Below are 24,367 nucleotides of genomic sequence, written 5' to 3'. Positions count from 1 at the left end.
GACAATTGATATGGCTGGAGACATACTTGCTATTACAACTCCTTTGGGTAGACAGTGTTGCTACTGAATGAGGCCCCAGGGTGCTGCTAAACACCTGCCAGTGTATAGAAAAGTGCTCCACAACAGAGAAGGATCTAGTCTGAACTGTCAGTCAAGTTGAAGGTCAGCAATACCCAGTTAAAATTCAAAACTCTGATATTTTATTGAAAATGAGACGGAGACAGAAATAGAAACAGAGAGAGACAGAGATAGAGAGAAGCTAGAGCTGGGGAACCAAAAGCCATGCACCAGGGGCTTCACTTCCCCAAGTCTCACTACCTTCATCTTTGTTTTTTTTTTCATTTATTTACTATCTGCCTTTATATGTATGTATGCGTGTATGTATGCATGTGGGGGGTACACGTGTATGAGTGTCACAGCACATCTGTGGAAGTCAGACAATAACTCAGCATGATGCTGGGAAATGACTGGGCCAGGGCTCCCTGGAGACTTGCCAGCACATCAGCACTCCAGGGATAACACTGATGCTTGCATGTCTAGTATGCTGGCTAGTTTTTATGTCAGCTTGACACAAGGTAGAGTTATCTAAAGAAGGGACCTCAGCTGAGGAAATGTCTCCACAGGATTGGCCTGTGGGCAAGTGTGTGGGGGCATTTTCCTGATTGATGATTGATGTGGGAGGGCCCAGACCACTGTAGGCAGTGTACCCTGGACAGATGGTCCTGGATGGTGTAAGAAATCGGGCTGAATAAGTCATGGGAAGTAAGCTGGTAAGCAGCATTCCTCCATGGCCTCTGCTTCAGTTCCTACCTGACTTCCCTAGACTACAACTGTGAGGTGAACCAACCCCCTTCCTCCCCAAGCTGCTTTTGGTCACAGTGTTTATCACAGTAATAGAAACCCTAACCAGCACATCTGGCCAAGGCTAAACCCACGCCCACATTCACACATCAGAACTATTTGGCTTGAGGAAATGGAGTAGCCTGAGAAGGTGCGACACACACTCAGAGGACAGAATGCCATTTAGAAGCTGTGATGGTTAATACTGTCAACTTGGCTGGCTCTAGAATCATGTAGGAGACAAACCTCTGAACATGCCTTCAGGCAAACCTGACAACCTGGGTTCAATACCCAGCACACTAGACATGCAAGTATCAATGCTATCCCTGATGACACTGTGCTGATGTGCGGACAAGTCTCCCGGGAGCCCGGGCCCAGCTATTTCCCAGCATCATGCTAGGGGCCACAGTACAGAGAGGAAAGAGATGCCCCTGGGACATCGTTGAAGGTCCGGCTGTCAGTTTCCTCCTTGGGGCTTTTAAAAATGATCTCTATCTTAATCTCCATTGTCTCCTGGGTTGTGACCAGATCTTTCCTGGATGAGACACTTATTCCCCAAAAGAACACCATATCCCCTTGAGAACAGCTTACTCTTTCTTAAAAGAATATTCTAGACTGAGTTTTGATTCTTTTGTGTGTATATGAACTTTAAACTTTTAAATTTAGTTTACCTTTTATTTTACATGTATGCATGTCTTCCCTGCATGAATGCCTGTTTACCACATGTGTACCTGGTGTCCATGGAGGCCAGAAGAGGGCATTGAATTCCTTGGTATTGGAGTTACAGATAGCTATAATGTTTTGAGCTGCCATGTAGGTGTCACTGGGTCCTCTAGAAGAGCAGCCAGTGCTTGTAACCATTAAGCCACCTTGCCAGCCCCATCTAAGAATCTTGTATGCTTCAAATGTTCCCTCCACAACTTGTGTTAAGATTTAGCAGTCATTGAAATGTATTTGTCTTATGAGAGAGGCGATTCAGTTAGGAGGGTATGGCCCTTTTGAACGCCTCCCAGCCATTAGCCTGGACTTGGTTCCCAACTAAACCTTATTTCCAGTGATTTTTGTCTGTCAGTCTTAGCCATGCTCACTTGCCTCTCCAGAGATTTTCCAGCAGCCAGAACTGCTGTGGGATGGTCTGTATGTCAAATGTGTTGCTGATTGGTCAATAAATAAATTACTGATTGGCCAGTGGCCAGGCAGGAAGTATAGGCAGGACTAACAGAGAGGAGAATTGAGAGAACAGGAAACTGGGTGAGAGAGACACTGCCAGCCGCCACCATGACAAGCCGCATGTGAAGATGCTGGTAAGCCACGAGCCATGTGGCAAGGTATAGATTAGTAGAAATGGATTAATTTAAGCTGTAAGAACAGTTAGCAAGAAGCCTGCCACGGCCATACAGTTTGTAACCAATATAAGTCTCTGTGTTTACTTGGTTGGGTCTGAGTGGCTGTGGGACTGGCAGGTGAGAGAGATTTGCCCTGACCGTGGGCCAGGCGGGAAAACTCTACCTACACAGACTTCAAGAATATAAATATCTTTTTTTAAAAAATGCAACCTAATCAGTGTTTCATATGATATGGGAGACTGTGACTTGGGTGTGAAGCCAATTTCTTATGTTTTTAATGAATAGGGGACCTCACTCTGTAGCCAGCTTGGCCTTGGAGCCTCCTCCCTCAGCTACCTGAGTGCTGAGATTATAGGGTATATACTACTGTGTCTGCTAATTGTTTTCTTTATGAACTCTCTAATCTCTGTCTTGTTATGGCGGAACAACACAGATGAAGACAGGGGCTTAGTTAGACTTTGTAAGCTGTGGTTAGCCTCTGAGGCTGTTCTGATAATGGTAGGATATCCCAGTCTTATCTTCTCACTTCTGATGAAGAGTGACATGTGGAAGAATTTCCATTTGTATGAGAGTTGGGAGGACATCAGTGAAAAGGCAGATGGGCTAGTATAATGGCTCAGTGGGTAAAGGGCTTTGCCACCAACATGATACCTTGGATCCACGCAGTTGAAGGAGAAGAATGAGTCTGGCAAGTTGTTTCCTGACCTCCACACATGCACAGTCATGAGCATACACAGGAGTTGTGGAGCTGTCCAGTGAACAAACACTGACAATCCATGCCAACACTTTGAAGACAGTTAAATCCTTTAGTCTTTCCACTGTTTATGAATTTTTATACCAGGGAGCTTATAGGCATGTGAAAATGTAGTTGTGACTGCTACGGCCTGTTTATAATAGAAAAAAAGGAAGCAAGTGGATGTCCAACAGCAGAGCATGGCTGGACATTATGGTGCAGAAGGAGAGTTCTCTGAAGACATTAGCAGTATGGGAGAGTAAACCACATGAAAGCAGCTCACAGGAAAGATCACTGTCCCGTTCTGTAAGGTGCGTCTGCACAAAAAGAGACAGGGAGGCTCCATTCACAGTGTTACATTATTGTGAAAGAATACTTATTTCCTTCACTAGCTTCTTAAGCTTCTCTGAGGGTGTGTGTGTGTGTGTGTGTGTGTGTGTGTGTGTGTGTGTGTGTGTGTATTGAATATGTCTTTTGGGGGACTGTATTCGTGTGTATGTTGGATATGTCTTTAGGGACTGTATTCATGTGTGTGTATGTGTATGTTGGATATATCTTTTGGGACTGTATTCATGTGTATGTGTGTGTGTGCATGCATGCGTGCATGTGTGCGTGTATGTATGTGTGTCTGTGCAAGAATGTGGATGTGCCAGAGGTCAAGGTTGGATATCTTCCTTGACTACTCTTCACCTTATTTTTTTGAAGCAGGGTCTCTCACTGAACCTGTCACTCCTCAGTCTGGCTAGGCAGGCTGGTCAATGAGCTTCACAGATCCTCCTGTCTCTGCCTCCTCTGGCTCTGGGGTTACAGATGTGTGCCACCACACCTAGCTTTTTACTTAGATAGGGATCCAAATCCAGGTCCTCATGCTTGCTTGACAGGTGTTTTTATCGACCTAGCCACCACCCCAGCAGCCTACCAACTTTTGATTTTTATCTTCCATTTGTTCTTTGGAAATTTCATGCATGTATACATTGATCATATCCACCTCAACTCTAATGCATCCACCTCCTGCCTTCATGTTCTCTCTCTGCTGTGGATATCGTTCTGTATAAATAAAACACTGATTGGCCAGTGGCCAGGCAGGAAGTATAGGCAGGACAAGGAGAGAGGAGAATTCTGGCAAGTGGAAGGCAGAATGAGGGAGACGCTGCCAGCCACCACCAGGACAAGCAGCATGTGAAGATGCCGATAAGCCACAAGCCACGTGGCAAGGTATAGATTTATAGAAATGGATTAATTTAAGATGTAAGAACTAGATAGCAAGAAGCCTGAGCCATTAGGCCAAACAGTTTAAATAATATAAGCGTCTGTGTGTTTATTTTATAAGTGGGCTGTTGGACTGCCGGGGCTTGGCAGGACCCGGAGAGAAAACTCTCCAGCTACATCTCTCTCTCTCTCTCTCTCTCTCTCTCTCTCTCTCTCTCTCTCTCTCAAAACCTACTAAGTCTATTTAGTGCTACCTGCTGGAATACTGGCTGATCTTGTTGGCTTGCTCTTGTGTAGGTAAGAACTTACCAGAGCTGTAGTGAGTTTATGGGTGCAACAGCCAGGTCATTTCCAGAAGACAGCATCTCACAGCACTCCTTCCCATCCTCCACCCCTTATGCTCTATCACCCACTCTTCTGAGATGTTCCTTGAGCCTGGGAGAGGAGGGACTACCTTAGTTTTTGAGAAAAAGTCTCTCGCTGAACCAGGAGCTCACTGATTGGGTTAGATTGGCTGGTCAAAAAGCCCCAAATCCCGTTTGCACCTTCCCTGCACTGGGATTATAAGACTGCAATGTTGCACCTGTTTTTTTTCCCACATGGTTGCTGGTGACTGAACTCAGGTCTTCATGGTTACATGGCAAGCAATCTGCTGACCAAGCTATTCCCCATTCCCTTCTCTGTAGTTTTTTTTATTTTTATTTTTACAATAAGTTTATGTTATTTAATTTTAAAATTTGTACTATCACTATTAACAACAATAATAATAATAATCATAATAATAAATGTGTGTGTGTGTGTGTGTGTGTGTGTGTGTGTGTGTGTGTGTGTGTGTGTGCATGTATGGTATTAGAGATGGAATCCAGGGCCATGCTCAAGCTAGATAAATGCTTGAGCATGGCCATTGAATTACCTGACCCACCCAGCTCCTGTCTGGATAACTTTGAAAGGTTTTATGTTTTCAATTTCATGGGCAACTCCTTTCTTTGGAGACCAAAGTCATCTCAGCTCCTCCATTCCCTGGCCTCTTCTGCCTCAGAGTGCTTGAGTTATGGCCCAGTAGCTGTTCTACAAGCCTATGAGTTATGGCCCCACATCTTCCCAGTCTTTGACCAAACATTTCCTAAGTCATAGCACCTTTGCTGCTCAAACTAATTCCTGTGCAGCCTTCAAAACGGCCAAGTGCCTCCTTCTGGAACCTTCTCTATGTTCCCAGGCTGGTTTAGTTCCTCTCTTTCATGATAGCTCAGCTTTTGTGTTTCCCCAAACAGACTGCCCTCCTTAAAGGACTTGAGTTCTGTTTCCTGTGTGGCACATCTCAATCAATATGTGATTTTTTTTTAAGAAAGCAGACAAGCTGTCAGGTGGGCACAGAGCATATAGTCCTGGATTCCACTGAACAAAGCTTAGAGCTTCCAATGCAAGTGAAAATTTTCAGATCTTATGAAAGAGACACCAGGAGGATAATAACATCTACCAAAGGCAGTGAGTCACTCTGGAAGAAACCCAGTTAAACACTGGTAGTTCGAGTAATGTAGCTTTGCATTCTGTCAATGAGCTCTTGAAGTCACTGCCTCCCCCCATGCCTTCCATGGTCAATCACCTGCCAAGACTTCTTGTCAATGCCTTGTCTTCTCTCCTACATACTACATCCCCACTCCCAAAATCCACCCATCTTTCACACTGACACCAACAAAAGCTAACACATAGTTGACAATGTCCTACCAGCCTGTATCTGGTCCCAGCACTGTCTAGGACAATGCTCACTGCCTATAGGGCACACATTCCCATTCTTTCTAGCAATCTTACAGAGGTTAAGTCAGCCAACCAAGATCATACAGCTGGCGAGAAGAATCTCTAGAAAGAGAACATAATCTGGGACAATTGCCACTGTAACACTATGTGCACATGTCACCCAGATTTCTTCCCCTTGTCTTTGTTGTACTCATGAGCCTTTTAGAAGGCCCAGGATCAGGCCAGGTATGGTAATATACCCAGGCAGATATCTGGGAGTTTGAGGCTAGCCTAGTCTACATAGTGAGTTCCAGGACAGCAAGGACTATGTATAGAGACTCTATCTCCAAAAAAACCAAATAAGTAAATAATGCCCTAGGGGTAAGTCTAAGAGGTGGGTTTTCTTGGCAAGGTTTGAAGATAATTTAGTCTCATCCCATATTTTCTATTATCACTCAAAACCTCTTCAGTGTTTGAAAATGTTTTTGACATAAGCAATAAAATATTTTCTCCAATTTTGTATAAGATTTTTTTAATGGGGGGAAGGGTGGGATTCATGTAGCCCAGGCTGGCCTCCAACTCCTGCCTCTATCTCTCAAGTGCTGAGACTGCTAGGAGGGTAGCCAGACACATATCTGTCTTGTACAGTATGTAAGTGAAACATTTGGCTGAGAGTCATGCTATTTTTAAAAATTGATCTGTATCACACAAATCCCAAGTTAAATAACTTGATGGGCTTGGGCTGGGCATAGTCAAGGGATGGAAGAAAGTAGTCTCAGCTCACAGACCTCCTGCCCCCTCCCACCTACTCTTGCAAAACTGGTGAATCGTGCCACTCTGCCCACAGGGTCAGGAGCCTGCCCACGCCAAAGCACACAGCTCTGAATCCCTAGGCTGTCTCTGGCACCTCCTGCAAGCTCATTAGAGCCGCTGCACCAGCAGATGTAGGGTCACTTCTAGTGATAATTAATGTTTACTCAGCACCATCCATGAGAGGGATTTTGGGGCTTGCTGAACCAGGAAGGCTCAGTGAGTACCCTCTGCTGGGGTCCCGAAGCTGGAGTATTAACTGGCTTGGGGTGGGGAGTACAGTCTGGTTCTGGGCTTGAGTTATTTGTCAGTTTCTGTGATGTCATTATTGCAGCTCCTAAGTTGTCCCCTGTTTTACTGCAGGTAAACAAGTTTCCTGAAAATTGAGCTGGGGTCTGGTGGCAGACACCTGTCATCTTAGCCTCTTATAAGAAGATTGTGCATTTGAGACCAGCCTGGGCTATGTAGTGAGTCACCTCAAAATTTCAAACCAAAGAAAGCAAGCAAACAAAAAATCCCCAACACGTATAAATGAGATACTATTCATCAAAAAGAAGAAGAATATGTATTGAAATAATCCAGAATCTAAAGAATGGCATTAAGTGAGGGAAGCTGGTTCCTGAAGACCATGCGATATAGTATTTCATTAACAAGGGAGTCTAATTATGGTGGCAGCAGATTAGGAGTTGCAAGAGGTACAAAAGAAATAGGGATTGATAGAAATGTTCTTTATCACAAGCCAAGTGTGATGTTGCACACCAATAATCCCAGCACTCTAAATTGAGGCAGAGGAATAGGAGTTTGAAGTGGGCTGGGCTACATGAAACTTCTCAGAAAGCCAAAGGGAGTGGAAAAATTCTTAGAAATATAACATCACTGGCTAGAATCAATAAACAAGCAATGGAAGCTTTAAATCTCTCTCCAGCACTTGATCACTCGGCAAGAACCAGCGGGCCTCGGGACAGGACAGAGTATTGCTGGGACTGCAGTGTTCTGCACTCTCTCCTCTCTCACAATATTGGTGATTCTCTTGGTGGCTGTCAGTGTCCCTTTGTCAGTCATGCATGGGACAGATGTGATCATTCCTGGAAACCCCATTTTTTCCCTCAAATATTTTCCCCTAAAATTCTTTGGGAACTGATGCTTCTCAGGTTTCTTATCTGGAAATATCAGCTATTATTCCAAACCCTGGGAACTTTCCTGATTCAGTGCTGGCAGGATTGAGGGAAACAAAAGTTAATGGGCACATATAAGGAAGCAACACAGGGGACATTAACTATGTCTCCTATTTATGGGGGGAAAACGTTAAGAACAGTGTGACATGATAGAAAAGGAGTGTGTTATCAAAATTCCCCCTCTACAGAGATACTTAGGCATGCAGGACTCTTTTGTAGGACAAGGGAACGGTTGGAGAAATACAAGCTAACTGTATGCAAGCAACTTATGGCAAATCACCCCTTGTTCTGTAAATATGCTTTGTTAAGTTTTGAACAATATTGTTGTTCTTGAGAATGTGTGCCTATATCTACCACCTTTAACTTCATGAGGACAGGCTATTCCTGGCTCAATAGTTAGCCAATCTAGCAAAATACTGAGCATTGTTTTTTGTTTAAAAGTTGTTCCAATTTAAAAGTTGAGCACTGGGCAGGGCGCAGCACTCGGGAGGCAGAGCCAGGTGGATCTCTGTGAGTTTGAGGCGAGCCTGGTTACAGAGTGAGAGCCAGGACAGGCACCAAAACTACACAGAAAAATCTTGTCTCCAAAAAACAAAAACGAACAAACAAACAAAAAGTTGAGAAACACATGATTGTTTTTGCCTGAGGTTAATGCTGGGGGGTGGTGGTGGAAAAATGCTTGTTTTTGAAATATAGATAAAGATAGCTCAAGCTACTCAGGGCCACCACTTGTGTGAAACTCATCTGGTCAGAGTCTTCTTTGCACCAGTGCCCCTTCCCCATCTCAGGACCTGAACCTGAACCCTGACAGTGGCACAGAATCACCCAGCTGCTTAAATGATGGAGCCAGGATGCTGACAGCCTGACTCAGGTACCATGTGGAGCTCACTGCTATTCCAAGCTATTCAGCTGACACAAGTTCAGCCTGACCCATTTTAAAACTCACCATTGTTAGGATCCTGCCCTCACTCTCGCAGGTGCAGCTCAGGGTCTTGCATCTTCCATCATCAGTGGGCGCTGGCAATTACATACCCACCTTAAAAAGCTAGACTCAGACCACCACTGCTGGGGATGCTGTGAATGTCTTGCTCTGATTGATTGATAAATAAAACGCTAATTGGCCAGTAGCCAGGCAGGAAGTATAGGATCAGCAGGACAAGCAGAGAAGAGAATTCTGGGAAGTGGAAGGCTGAATCAGGAGACGCCAGCCTGTGACTGGAGAAAACTCCAGCTACAAATGGCGCCCAGCAGCTCCAGAAAACTCCAGCTATACCCAACCCTCCCTCTCTGCTCTCTCTGTTCCCTTTCTGCTCCCTGATCTCTGCTCTGCTCCTGTCATCTTTCTTTCTTTCTCTCCAGGCCTGGCTCTCCTCCCTCCTATCCCCTCCTTCTTTCTAATAAAGCTCTTTGTAACTCTGGTAGTCGTGGCAATGGCCCGTGACTTTTCTACTGGTAACCAGCGCTGCCACCAGTACCGTTTATCATAACCATCATTTGGTGCCATGACTCGGATAGGAAATTCTGCTCACTCAGCGTCCGGGGCTGAACATTGTCAGAAACCTAACCAAGGACTTGTGACTGCCCACTACCCATTTGCCTGCCACCATGATACTATGCTCCCACCACTACCACCGCCACATCTCCCCAAGATTGATGAGTCCCCCTCCATTTCCCACGGCTGCAGCCTGAGCTATGTTGCTCGCGCCAGACCCCTGGGGGTTCCTTGTCGTGTTCCACGACACATTCTATCTTGACAAAGTATAGGATGCTGTCTGGTCCCCCCAGAGGGGTCTCCGGTGCATATGCCCCAGCCTTTACCCTTATCATGACAATGGTTGAGGTAACCTGTGCTATTAATGCCGATTTGCAGACTGCCTATTCTCAAGGATGCTTGAGATAGGAGCCTGGGATCCCGTTTGTTATTTTAATTTTTTATTTTTCTCTTTCAGTGCTGCAGCCATGGGACATAGGGGCGGATACCAGTAAATTTGGCCACATAACAGCTTCATGGGAATTATCTAACTTCTGTCAGAGAACAGGCAAATGAAAAGAGTTACATTATCCCCAAGCTTTCTACCAACGCTCTGAACCCTTCTCCCTCTCCATTTCTGATTCTTTCTCTGACATGTGCAACCACTTCTGTCTATCTGACTTCTGCTTTCCGTTCTCCAGCATTGGGCGGGCTTTAACTCACCTTAACTCCTCCCACTCGTTCTCAAGCTGCCCTGAGAAGCACAGACGGGTGGGTCTGTTTACAATCAAAACCCACATGGAGATCACAGTAATAAGGATGGCTCTATAGCCAGAGATCAGTTTATAGTCTGCCTCCTGGCAGGTCTTCCAAAAGCTGTCCTCAAGCCAGCAGACATCAAAAAACATTCAAGACATGGAGTAAAATCTGTCTCTTGTCTCCCAGACCTCCCTGACATAGGACTAAAACTTAAGCATCTGGAGAACAAAGCTCCTGACTCCACAGGTGGAAGTTTCAGCTGTGGTATTTAAGGTATACCAGGGGAGAGATGAAAAAGCCTGAGAACAGAATTGCCAAGTGCTGGCACACGCTGGCTCCCGAAAGCTGTTGGGTCCCTGTTTTAAGTGTGTGGGGGGGGGGAAGGCCACACAAGCTAGTACGTGCCCTGCCAGGCCATCAATTGAGCCTTATTCAAAGTGCTGCCTAGAAAGACAACCGGTCAGCTGACTGCACCCAGGCACCAAGAGGCAGGGGGACAGACTAACCAATACAAGCAGAGTACTAAACACTACAATGGTCACCAATTTTCTCATGACAGCTTCTTAACATGTTTCAAAATTTTTCCCAAGCTCCAGAAACCAGGTTAAATTCATCTGTACAGGTGGATCTACTTCAGGCTTTTTCTGTCTCACCAGCATCCTGTCAGACACAAAAGCGGCCAGGGTGCCAAGCCAAGAGGGATGAATGGTTCCAGGGCAACAGGACAGCCCACCATCCCAGGACGCCTGTCTACCTCAGAAGCCCCCTTCCTTACCTCCTAAGAGCCAACTGATGCCCACCAAGTCAGCTGGAAGCAGTTTCCAGGAGAAACGACGCCCCTATTCCTATTCACTTGCTTTATTTATAATAAGCAAAAAGTCTAGAATGTTAGGATCCTGCCCTCACTCCTGCACATAAGCAGCTCAGGGTCTTGAGTCTTCTGTCATCAGCAGGCACTGGTGACTACATACCTGCCTTTAAAAGCCAGACGTGGACCCCCACCCTCTCTCTCTGCTCCCTGCTCTCTGCTCTGCTCCCGCCATCCAAGTCATGGCACCAAATGATGGTTATGATAAATAGCACTGGTGGCAGCGCTGGTTACCAGTGGAAAAGTCACGGGCCACAGCCATGACTTCCAGAGTTACAAAGAGCTTTATTAGAAAGAAGGAGGGGATAGGAGGGAGGAGATCCAGGCCTGGAGAGAAAGAAAGATGATGGGAACAGAGCAGAGATCAGGGAGCAGAGAGGGAACAGAGAGAGAGCAAAGAGAGAGAGGGTGGGAGTCCGCATCCGGCTTTTTAAGGCGGGTACATAGTCGCCAGCACCCGCTGATGATGGAAAATGCAAGACCCCGAGTTGCACATGTACAGGAGTGAGGGCAGGATCCTAACACCCATGTCTTGCAGATGGCAGGCCTTGCTTGACTTAAAGCAGTTTGGAGACCACCTATTGGTATTTGCTCAGTCTTTGCAAGGGCTGGGGGATTAGTGTTCTTGTGGGCAGAAGACTAAATTTTCCACTGCTCCACATGGAAGAATTAGAATGAGTCAATTGTTCTTAGGGAAGTTTAGCAAGGGAGAAGGCCTTGCCCTAGCTCTGTCAGCCAGAGGTTCATAGGTAAGACCTGGACCACTTGACCATGGTGAATATATTGTGGGGTCCAGCAAAATGACAGTGTTGTCCTGGCCAGACTGATCCTGTGGTCATTTTCCAAGCCTGTCCTTTCAAAAAGTCCTTTTGTGTGTGTGTGTGTGTGTGTGTGTGTGTGTGTGTGTGTGTGTGTGTGTGTGTAGGTCAGAGGATTACTTTTGGGAGTTGATTCTCTTTCCACCATTTGTATCCCATGGATCAAACCCATGTTGCCAGGTTTGGCAGAAAGTGTCCTTCCCTGCTGAGCCATCTTGCTGACTTTCAGAGTGTTCCTGACACCACCCTGAGCCCTCTCGCTTTGGGAAATCCCAATGAATGCATTTTTCTCCATCTTCCCACACCTTGGTGACTCTTGTAGCACTTCCCATGAATACAGAATAGCTTCTGCCTTCATTTGTTTCTGGACAGATTTCTGTAAGAGGGATGTTAGAACAGACATAAAATTCACACTTGTGTTAGATGCTCTGGGGGACAGTTTACAGTAACTGGTCATGTGTCCTGGGTTGGAGGTTGTCAGGAAGTGGGGTATTCTCAGAGAAGTGACTTAATCATCCTATCCTGTAAAACCAGAAAAGAAAGCTTTAAGGCTGCTGTGGGGCTCTTCCTCAGATGGAAGCATTGAAACACTCCCTCTTGGAGGGAGACTCGGAGACTCCAGAAGGAAACCCAGGAAGATTCACAGCTCCCCACTCCATGAGGTTATATATGTAGTAAACAATTGGTGGGGGAAGGAGACTTTTCATGTAGCTGCCTCAAGTTACACAGCGAACTCCAGCTTTCCTGAGTCATCACCTATACTAGGGTGAGCTTTGGGATGATGTCTTTGAGTCACCCGTATTCCTGTAAATTACCTGAACACACTCATTGGTTCACCAAGCTGGACTTGCACACAGTTGTGTCTTTGGTCTGTCTTGGTGCACTGTCTAGAGTAAAGAGACCTTTGTTCACCGGGTGGTGGTGGCGCACACCTTTAGTCCCAGCACTCAGGAGGCGGAGCCAGGCAGATCTCTGTGAGTTCAAGGTCAGCCTGGTCTACAGAGCAAGATCCAGGACAGGCACCAAAACTACACAGAGAAACCCTGTCTTGGAAAACTAAAAAAAAAAAAAAATTGGCTCATATTGCCCTGGGGAAGTTGGAGCTCACTGTGTGACTTGAGGCAGCTACATGAAAAGACTCCTCCCCGCCACCAACCGGTACTTTGTGTAACCCTCTTTGTGCACCAGCCAACTTCGCCAGAGAAGTCTACATTTACAGCAAGCGGAGACCATTTCCACCACAAGTGGAGACAATGCACAGATCAACTGATTGTGGGGAGCCCAGCCCCAACAGGTACATCTACACCACAGTTCCTGCATCTATGGCTCAGGGAACATCATGGAAGAGAGGGTGGAAAAATTGTAAGACCCAGAATACCAGGAAGCCTGATATAAAACACTCTCCTAGAAATGGTGGCATAAAAAAACAGAAAAATGGTACTATTAACGGGCATGTTAAAGTGGAAGGGGACACCGGTGACTGACTAGTGGGAGCTGGAAGAAGGAGAATTGACCTTTGCCATGGATGAGCCCATTACTGGTTGTCTAATACAGAGTGGTCAGCCCTGAAATCATATACACACAAACGACAGAAACAGATTCAGCAAGCTGTATATACATGTGATAATAATTAAAGAAAAAGAAGAAACTATCAATTTAAGGGTGGGGGTGTGTGAGGCAAGGTCCTTGTGCTCACAGGTAAGCACTGGTGGAACAGAGAATGTTAAACACACAGGGTTGTCTCTTCAAAGGGAAAGAAAGCTGGGAGTGGAGCTGATTTACAGCCTGGCCACCTTTGCACTATCTGTGTGGCTGAGACCACATCAGATCCTTCCTCAGGCCCTTATCTTGGAACTTATTTAATGGAAGATGTCACATGCACTTTACAAAGAGTTTTGATGGTCATATCTTAAGCTTTACTGTGCACATGGGACTGAGTTAATTATCACCTGGAAATTTCACCACATTGTGCTGTACTATTTAAGCCTAAATGTAAATGAATTGGGGTCAGACTCTTGACATTTGAACCAACACCTTCTACTGAGTCAGTGGAATTGAACTGGCTTCTTATCTCTCACTGATTGTTACCCTTCTGGCGTTGGTGGTCACAGAGACCTCATACTGGGGGAACATGGAAAGGAGAAACTGGAGGGAGGAAACAGTGGGGAAAGTGATATAATTCTATTCAATGAAAAATGTGTTTGGGGGGCTGGAAAGATGGCTTAGCGGTTAAGAGCAGGGACTGCTCTTCCAGAGGACCCAGGTTCAATTCCCAGCACCCACATGGCATCTCACCACTGTCTGTAACTCCAGTTCTAGGGGGGCCCAGTGCTTCCATCCAGTACCACACATGCACATTATGTATAGACATACGTTCAGGCAAAACACCAAACTAACTAACTAACTAACTAACTAACTAACTAACTAACTAACTAACTAAATAAATAAATAAATAAATAATTTAAAAGATGTATTTAGGGGGTTGGAGAGATGTCTCAGCTGTTAAGAGCATAATGCTCTTGCAAAGGATCTGGGTCCAATCATGTATCACTTCAGTTCCAGGGGATCCAATACCCTCTTCTGACTTCCACAAGCACTGAACACACATGTGGTGCAAATATATGTATGCAGGCAAAACATTCACACAGTAATTAAATAAATCAAATTAAATTTAAAATAAAAAAGGTACAGTAGAAACAAATGAGAAGCACAAGCCTGAAAGAGAGAGAGAGAGAGAGAGAGAGAGAGAGAGAGAGAGAGAGAGAGAGAGAGAGAGAGAAAGAGAGAGAAGAAACCAGTAGCCAATCAGAGTCAGGATATGGACATTATAACGGTTTGAATATGGCTTATTTCCCAAAAGTTCATGCTCTAGAAACTTGATCCCCTGATCTGAAGAGGCAAAACCCAAATACAGCTGATAGGTCAAATGACCCTGGTGGGAAGGGGTTGGTGTAGTGGATACCTGTTCTACCTATGGCCTTGAAGTACCAGCTCCTAGGGAGTGGCCTCAGGGCTACCCTTAAGAACTGAGGGCATGTACACCTTGTTCTATTCTCCCTCATGGACTTGGATGGTGGGGACTGACTCAGGCAGCAGAAGCAGCATGGGACAGACCACCAGCCTTCCAGGACTCTATGACAGATTTGCCTATCCTGTTTTGTGAATTGTTCTCCCCCAAATAATTTCTAAATAAATAATTCCTTTATCAATATCTGTGGACCATTCAGCAATATCTGGAGCCCAACATGGGGCACGAATTTTCGGCCCTGGGATTAAGAGTCCCATGCTCTACTGACTGAGCTAGCTGAATCATCTGGGCAACTTGTTTTCATTGGTGTCTGGTCCCCTCATCCTGAAAATATATAAACTTTTAAAGGTAACATACATATCTGCATTAATACAAGTACAGACTGTGCATTGTACACAAGTCAGCCAAAGATAATTTCTTGTTATGTGTTTGAGCAGGTAAATTATACATCACGTGTCTTGCAGTTCTTTTAGGTCTATGTTTTTATGTCTGTAGTCAGGATTTCAGGGCATCTTCCTCAATAAAATCTGATCATCTTTAATTTTGAATGAATCCATAGTCTCTCATTTCCTGTGGAAACAAAAACAACCTCTCCCCCAAAGTGGCATACCTTTTGACTTAAATTTTGGAGTCAAGATATTTTTAAAATATGTAGATTGGTTTAATTCAACAGTTTTTATAATCAAATGTCTCATGCGGTCAAAAAATTTAAAGACAACACAATAATATACATAATCCAGACTTTCTGTGCATTTTCCATCATCACCTGGCTCATTTATTTATATTACTTTACTCCCCTTTCTAAGGACTTTATTTTACTATTTTAAAACTACGTGTGTGTATGTGTGTGTGTGTGTGTGTGTGTAGTGTCTGTACAGTTAGATACTGGGATAATGGCTTCTTGTTTATTGTGCTAGGGCTTTGAGTGGTCTGGAGAAGCATTCCACTGCTGAGGGATAGGCCCAGTCATATTTGTTCTTTTTATTTTAAAGTCTCATTAAATTGTCATGCTGGCCTTGAACCCAGACAGTTCTTGAACTCATAATCTTCCTTTCTCAGCCTCTTGAATAACTGGGATTACAAATTTGTGCCAGGAGGTGTAGAGGGCACAGTGTAAGGTTTTGGTCCTTATTTACGTCCTTTAATTACGTCATCAGCCTTCGCCGGCTTCCCAGCCTAAAAAGCGGTTGGGCCCTCTGTGGGCTCTCTCTGTCCCCTCTCCTTTGCGCTCCTTACCCCCGTCAGTCCCCCTCTCTCCCTCCCCCCCTCCTGTCTCTCTCTCTTTCTTTCTCTCCCTCTCTCTGTCTTTCTCTGTCTCTCCCCCCCCCCAAATAAAGCTCTAAAAAGGTAACCATGGCTAAGATTCTTTCAATCAGCACGCTCCTCCGCGGGCACGCTCCTCCGCGGGCATGGCTGCCGCGGGCGGTGACCAGCCACGAGGGGCAGCTCGGCGGCATAACCAACAATGGTGCCGTGACTCGGATACACCACTGAACACCGAGGACCTGCTGACTGCTGCTGCTTGCCGCCTCTTCCCCCATCCAGCGAGACTGCGAGACTGCGAGCGCGCGCGCGTCCCTCGCCGCCTCCGCTGGACCCCCACACCGCCACCGCCATGATTCTTCACCACAGTAAGTCCGCTGTTCTCGCACGGTTGTAGTCTGAGCTATATTATTTGCGACGGACACCCCGGGGGTGTCCTCGAGCTGCACCAGCACCGGCACATTTCCGTTTCTGACGAGAAAGTAAATGCTGTCTTGGTCTACCAGGTGGATCAATGTGGCGCAGCTGCAGCCCTTCACATCCCTTGACGAAGAGGATGGTGAACTTGAGCTGATTCATGGATCTCTCTCCACTCTTTGGGGACGCCCAAGATTGTAGTCTGATCCCGGTTTGTTATTTTAATTTTTTATTTTTTTTTTCTCTCGGCTACACCCATGCGACAAAAGGGCGGATATATTGGTGGATAGGGGCGGGCACCGGTAAACCTGGTCTCATAACAGTGTAAATCTGGCCGCATAACAGAGTCGCGGGAACTTCTGCCAGAGAACGGGCAAATAAGAGTCACTTTATCTCCAAGCTTTCTGCTAAAGTTCTGAAACCCTGCTCCTTCCCCACTTCTGCGTCTCCATGTGCAACCTTTACTGTCTGACTTCCGCCGGAGGTGGGCGGGCTCAAGTGGGCGGGCTTGGGCGGCTTCTAGGACTCGCCCTAACTCACCTTAACTCCACCCACTCATTCTCAAACTGCCTTGAGAAGCACAGACGGGTCTAAAAGCGGCTAAGATCCATACAAATAAGTTTACAGTAGTCAGGATGGCTCATAAGCCAAAAAAACTGCTTATAGCCTCAGACAAGTCTTCCGGAAAGGATCGGTTTATAGTCTGCCTACTGGCAGATCTTCCAAAAGCTGTCCTTAAGCCATCAATCAGCAGGAAAAAAAAAAAAATTTTTCAGGACATAGAGTAAAATTCATCTCTTGTTCCCCAGACCTCCCCGACTAAAACTTAAGCATCTGGAGAGCAAGGCTCCTGACCCCACAGGCAAAAGAGTCATCTGTGGCATTTAAGGTGTGCCAGGGAAGAGATAAAAGCCCGAAAACAAAATTGCCAAGTGCTGGCACTCGCTGACTCCCAAAAGCTGTTGGGTCCCTGTTTTAGGTGAGGAAAAGGCCACAGGCTAGAGAATGCCCTGCCAGGCCATCGATAGCCTTGTTAAAAGTGCCACCTAGAAAGACAGAGTCAGCTGACTGCCCCCAGGCACCAAGATGCATGGGTACATCAAGCTAAGACCTTCAGCAGACCTAGGCTTGGCTACAGACATGGCAGGGAACCCAGAACGCAGCAGGGAAGTGATCCGATTCTTTCCTTCTGGACACCAAAGCCACTGACTCAGTCCTGGGAGTTTTGGGATGCCACCTCTCCTTTATTGTCAGGTACAGAGGACAGCCTTACCACCTCACCAGATTTAATTGCACTTTCAGAGTTACTTAATGAAAAAGATTTCCACCTAAAATAAGAGCTCATTGCTTCACTCCAGATCCACTGCCTGTGTTTCTCATGTGCATACAGACAGGGCCCTGATCTTTGCCTTGTCCCTAATTCAAAAAAAAAAAATTTTCATGTACCACAAGCTTTTCTCTTCCCAGTTCCCTGTTCTAACTCACTGTTCAGCTAATGGTACAGGACCACCACAGAACCGGAGACCAGAGATCATCAAATAAGAAACTGTAACAGCTAAAAGGTATTTACACCCCTAGACCCAAAAGCGTCTGGGCGCTACAAAAAGACTTTAATGTAAACATCTATTACTATGAGATGCTTTTAACAATTGATCACCTGTCTCCTAGATGCTGAACCAGTAAACAGGTACTTTAATCTGTCTCTGATAAAGCTTAACATGTTTCAAAATCCATAGGGACAGGCCGGATCTACCTCAGATAAATGTCAACATAAAATAATAATGATTCTTTTCTCTCTCTAAGTTTTTTCTGTGTCACCAGCATCTTGTCAAACAGAAGGTTCCCAGTCACAGCCAAGAGGGATACATGTCTCCAGAGCAAACTGATGACAGACAACATCCCACAACGCCTGTCTACCTCGGAAGACTCCCCTTCTCCATTCCCCCCAGAGCCAACCAACGTCCAAAAGTCAGCTGGAAGCAGTTTTTGAGAGGAACGACGCCCCTAGTCCCATCTACCTGCTTTTTTTTATAATAAGGGAAAGTCTGGGATGTAAGGTTTTGGTCCTTATTTACGTCCTTTAATTACGTCATCAGCCTTCGCCGGCTTCCCAGCCTAAAAAGCGGTTGGGCCCTCTGTGGGCTCTCTCTGTCCCCTCTCCTTTGCGCTCCTTACCCCCGTCGGTCCCCCTCTCTCCCTCCCCCCCCCGTCTCTCTCTCTTTCTCTCTCTCCCTCTCTCTGTCTTTCTCTGTCTCTCCCCCCCCCCCCCAATAAAGCTCTAAAAAGGTAACCATGGCTAAGATTCTTTCAATCAGCACACTCCTCCGCGGGCATGGCCGCCGCGGGCGGTGACCAGCCACAAGGGGCAGCTCGGCGGCATAACCAACACACAGGTCCTCATGCTTAGAGACAAGCACTAGAGAAACCAGGAAAGTCAAGCACACAGGCTTGTCTCTTCAACAGAAGGGATGTGTACCTCTTTTCCACCCAGAAGACTAGGAGTGGATATTGGTATTAGGCTGGTGATCTCTGCTATCTGTAGGGCCAGGCCTACAGCCTGAATCCCCCAGACTATTATGTTTATCTCAAATTCTTCCTCCCTAAACCTTTATCTTGAGCATTGCTTCTCCATCAATAGAACCCATCCTTAGGGGAGATGTTACATGTACTTTAAAGCCTGGTGATCTCTACACTATCTCCATCAGAGACCATATCAGATCCTAGTCCCTTAAGCTATAGAACTGACCTTCATGGTAGAGGTCACATGTACTTTGCAAACGAGTTTTGATATAATCATACCTTAAGCTTTATTGTGCACATGAGATTGAGACAATTGTTATCAAGGAACTTTTTTCCAAAGTTGTACTGTACTTAAATGTGTCTGAAATAAACTACCTGGTGTCAGACTCCAGAGGTTTGAACCAGCCAGGCTAAGTCATGCTGACCTGATTTCCTTCTTGTCTCTCATGACTGTTTCCTCGTCAGCCATGACGCTTACAGGTACCTCCACAACTAGGCCCTGTTGTAATAACTTTTTTTAAGTGCATGTGTATAAGTGTGCACATGCCATAGTGTATTTGTGGAAGTCAGAGGACAATCTCTTGCCCTACACCTTGTGAGAGACAGGTCTCTTTGCTATGTCAGGCTAGCAGAACAGTGCAATCCTGAGAATTCTACCTCAGCCTCCCATCTCATCACAGAAGCTTTGGGTTACAGACCTTCACTACCAAATCTGGCTTTACACAGATTCTAGGGATTTGAACTCAGATTCCTACAGTTTTCCATGTTCTTTACCCACTAAGCCATCTTCCCAACCCTGTAATAACTTTTTAATGTGTCTTATCTCATCTGTGACACAGACACACACACACACACACACACACACACACGTGTGTGTGCTCGCGCACGCGGGGTCTTGCCCCACCAGAAACTTAGGTCACCACTGAAGAGGTGGCCTGGAACCGAGGAAAGGTAAGTGCGCTGCTCACCCATTTCCCAGCCTTCCTCTTACCAGGAGACAATCAGACACAGTGGGGAGTCAAGTCAAGCAAGAACTCATTTATTATTAGGCAGTAAGCTTCTTTTATAGCAGAAAACCTCAAAACCCTAGGAGGGGGTGGAAGGAACCAACCAATCCTTTTAAAGGTCATACTCATTTCTTTGTTTACGAGCTGTTTCTGCACTGACATCACCTCCTGATCTTTGTATCTAATTCAGTGTAAACAACTTGGACTCTATTTGTCTAACTTCCTCTCAGCACCGTCTTTGTAGCCCATGTATCTCCCCCTCCCCTCAATTCGTTCTGAGGAAGTCAAGTGTAACCCAGCCTCTGTCCCGGGTTGTCACAAAGTTTCCAACCCCTGAGATTTTCTAAGCAATAAGCAACCACCAATTCTCACAGCATTTCCCTTTTAACTACTCTCACATTTATACCAAAGTGACTTGGGTTGACCCTATTTAGTTGCAGGGAGATTGGTCACCAGAAAGACCACTGGTTACAGGAGGGGCATTTTTATTGCTACCCAAGACCTATGGGGAGAGGAATGGTTGCGGGAAGCTTCAGGCAATGTGAGGTCATGGACACACTGGGGTCAGACAAAGTGGTAGCATACAGGGAGGCCATGGGAGGTCCACTCAGCTCCTATGCCCACACTTACCTCATGTGTTTATTCTACATGGTTGTTCCTGAGTGATATTTTTTAATTACAAACTAGGAAATACAGGCATTTTCTTGAGTGTGGAGTCATTTTAGTAAATATTAAATCAGGTGATCTCTGATGCACTAGTCAGAAAGGCAGAGGGTAGAGACCCTCGCAGGCAGCATCTGCAGCAGGTTGATGGGACAGAGTCATCTAATGCTTACTCCAGGAGATAGTGTCAGAACTGGATGCTGAGGTTTGCAGAAAAATGGATGGATCTGGAAACTATTATAGTAAATGAGGGACCCAGACTCAGAACAGAAATCGTATGCTCTCATATGCAGACCCTCCTTTTCCATGTTCATGTCTTTGTATCTAAGTGAGTGAGTGGATGGACAGGCTATGAAACCAGAAAGGAGATCATGAAAAAGGAGGTGCCAAGAAAGAGTAGGGTCGGGGTGGTGGTGCACACCTTTAATCCCAGCACTGGGAGGCAGAGGCAGGTGGATCTCTGTGAGTTTCAGGTCAGCCTGGTCTACAGAGAAAGTTCCAGGACAGTCAGGGCTACATAGAGAAACCCTGTCTCAAAAAACAAACAAACAAAAAATGAAAGGAAGGAAGGAAGGAAAGAAGGAAGGAAGGCAGGCAAGCAGGAGGATCAGAAGTTCAAGGTTATCCTCAGCTAATATAACAAGTTTGAGGCCAGCCTGGGCTACATGATACCCTGTCTCAAAAAGCAAAGCAAAATAAAAGTCAAATATAACAACAACAACAAAATCCAACCCAACTTTAAAAATAACCAGCCTTCCAGTAAAGGGCATCATGATGTCATAGTGTCACCCACCATTCCACCTGTCTTTGAAAAATGCCTGTTTCTCAGGTTTTAGAAAGTTGAGAATTGAGCACCAATAAAGCAGTGACCTTCCCATTCACTCAGCAAGCTGTGCCCATTTCTGCCTCTGTCAGCCTGAGAGTCACCCTCTTGGCTTAGTCCTTAAATGAATTGCTATGGCCACTTAGTGTAAAAGACTGAATAATGGTCCTAACAATAACTATGCTAGTGACCTGTGAGCCTGCTACTATATGTAGCTAAAGGAATGTTGCAGTCATGACTAAAATGAGGATCCAGATAACCCTGAATCATCCAGGTGGGCCATAGATGGACACACAGGTATCCTTTAAGAAGGTGATTTGACACAGAAGAGAGAGGTTCAGGACAATCTCAGTTGAAGAGAGATTTAAAGAGGGTAAATCAAGGACTTCAGGAAGGGGCTTCAAGCCAAGAAAAGCAAGCATTGTAGGATGCTATTCTCTGAGAGAATGGCCATGGCTATCGTGTGTGTGTGTGTGTGTGTGTGTGTGTGTGTGTGTGTGTGTGTGTGTGTGTGTGTGCAGATGAGCTCCATGTTTATGTATATGTGGAGCCTGAAGAGGTTGGAGATTTTTCTCTATTGCTCTCCATCTCCATTGTTGGGACAGTTCTGATTGAAACTAGAGCTGGTGGCCAGCGAGCCTAGGGAACCTGTCTGTTTCTGTTCCCTAGTTATAGGTGCTAGCCTCCGTGAAGAGCTTTTACGTGGGTGCTGGTATTTGAACTCTGGTTGCCACAGCAGCATTTTATCCATTGAGTCATCTCCCTGGCCCACTGTGGTGACCATTTTAATCAGAACAACTGTGTTGACCTATAAATGCCCCTCAGGATGGGGCCCTTTGGGATTGCCCCATAATAGGGTGTGAGGAGGGTCTACCTGAGATCCCACCATCTCCAGCAGCTACTCCCAGCTGCACCTAATTATGCCCCAGATGCAAGGGGTCTCAGGTGGTGCTGGATTGTATGGCGTACATAGAAATTTACCTGAAGATATTCATCTATGCAACCCTGAGTGAGTGGTCATCCATGCTAGCTTGAAACTTTTCAGGGGTGTGGCTGCTTGGGGTCATCCACATTCCTGTAAGTAACCCTTCACCCTTGCTCCTGAAAAATAGGCCCAATAAGCTTGTTGGTTCACCAAGCTAGCTTAGCAAAATCTTTACTTTGGTCAGTGGGTCCTGTCTGGGGTGAGTAAATGTTTGCTCATGTTTTCCCAGGGAAAATTCACACAACAGCAAGAAACAGAGCTGCAGAAGCCAGGAAAGCTTCTCACCCAGAAGCCTCAGCTAAGAGAGGCATGTCTCAGATGCCTTGACTGAGGACTGGGGAGGTAATTGCCAAGACTTCTGGCTTCCAAGACTGTAAAGAGAACAAATGGCCACTCCATAAAGACTGGGTCTCTATACCTTGTCCCCACAGCCACAGGGAGGCGAATCTGCTTTTTAAAGTGTCTACACTGAGAGCTATAGCAGCACTGTCCATTCCTGAAGCCTGGGCATGCCCTCCCCTGGCCATTAGAGCCATATTGCCCACATCCACTGACCCCAGGGCAGCTTGAAATGGGACAGTCTGACAACGGGAGAAGCAGGAAGGTGAGACCTCACCACTCATTAAATCTTCACTGAGTGCCAGTGATGGGTTTGGCCATATGTCTGGGGCCACCAACATTGCCACTAGTGTTGTAAACAATGAGTGTAAATGGCTCAATGTTGGTGGCCCTTGTTGAGATCAGTATCCAATAAGAGACACGTGGAAGATAAATCAGATTTACAAACACAGACAAAGGCTTCTGAGAAGAGGATCAAGTGCCAGGGAGATGGCTTAATTGATAAAATGCTTGTCCCACAAGCATGAGGACCTGAGTTTGATCCCCAGTACACAAGTAAAGATGTCAGGCTTGATAGTGGTGCCTGTAACCTCTGGGGCTTGATGACTAGCCATTCTAGTTAAATTGGTGAGCTCCAGGCCAATGAGAGAACCTGCCTCAAAGTTCCTAAACCTGCCTCATTGTTCCTAAAGTGGATGTTCTCTGACCTCCACATACACCAACTCACATATACCCAGGAGTAGAGTGACAGTGTTAGGGCTGGGCACAGATTGGGAAGGGTACGGGTGGCTTCCCTAGTGTGACCCTAGAGCTGAGCTCTGCAGCAAGAGGAAGCATTGTTCAGGGGCCACTGTGATAAAACACTGGGCGGTTTATAAACAACAAGGCTGAAAGCCCAGCCTACATTCTGAATGAGTCTTCCTACCTCAGTTACCCAATCTAGAAACTCCCTTATGGACATGCCAAGAGCTCTGTCTCCCAGGTGACTCTAGATCCTGTCAAGTTGACAGAGAAGATTAACCACCACAGACACCAATTCCTATTTACTCATTAAAAGCTTGAGCCTAAATGCTCTCCCTGTGGGGATCCCCGGAAGCTCCCAGTTCAGACCACAGTACTAGGGAAGAGAAGTAGGGCAGAAACTAGGGATCTAAGCTGAGCATGGGGAGAACACAGACAAGGTATTGACATGAAGGTCCCCATGGCAGAAGGGGGCCTGGCATGTGTGTGAAGTGACAAGTCCAAGGAAGGATGAGAGGGAAGATCAGGGTTAAAGGAATGGCTGACAGAGAGGTGGGCGTTAGTGTTGAACAGAACTCAAGCCTCAGCAACAGCATTAAGTGGTGAGACATTCATGAGGTGATAGGTCAGAGATCTCTGCTCTAATGGATGGGGTCAGTGCCCTTATAAGAGCCTGTGGGATGGGGCCAGCAAGATGGCTCCGCTAGTAAAAGCACTTGATGCACAAGCCTGCCAATTTGATCCCTAGAATCCATAGTGGGAAACTGACTCCTCAACATTGTTCTGTGACTTCCTCACCTGCCTTAGCACCTGCGGGT

General features: G+C 46.0%; 1 protein-coding gene and 1 long non-coding RNA gene across 2 annotated transcripts in view; one reads left to right on the top strand and one right to left on the bottom strand.

The window, feature by feature from the left end:
• The window catches only part of Bmerb1 (bMERB domain containing 1), a 126,495-nt gene that overhangs the window by 28,774 nt on the left and 73,354 nt on the right, over positions 1-24,367 (bottom strand). The window lies entirely within an intron of this gene.
• LOC128123327 (uncharacterized) lies at positions 14,225-17,998 on the top strand. The gene is made up of 2 exons (XR_008222649.1): positions 14,225-16,422; positions 16,561-17,998. It is a non-coding gene; the product is annotated as an uncharacterized LOC128123327 (long non-coding RNA).

This window comes from Peromyscus californicus, unplaced genomic scaffold (assembly GCF_007827085.1).
Source record: "Peromyscus californicus insignis strain IS unplaced genomic scaffold, ASM782708v3 Scaffold_3__1_contigs__length_106647218, whole genome shotgun sequence".
NCBI lineage: Eukaryota > Metazoa > Chordata > Mammalia > Rodentia > Cricetidae > Peromyscus > Peromyscus californicus.
The sequence above is the reverse complement of the archived record's forward strand: the minus strand, read 5'-3'. Positions and strand labels throughout refer to the sequence as shown.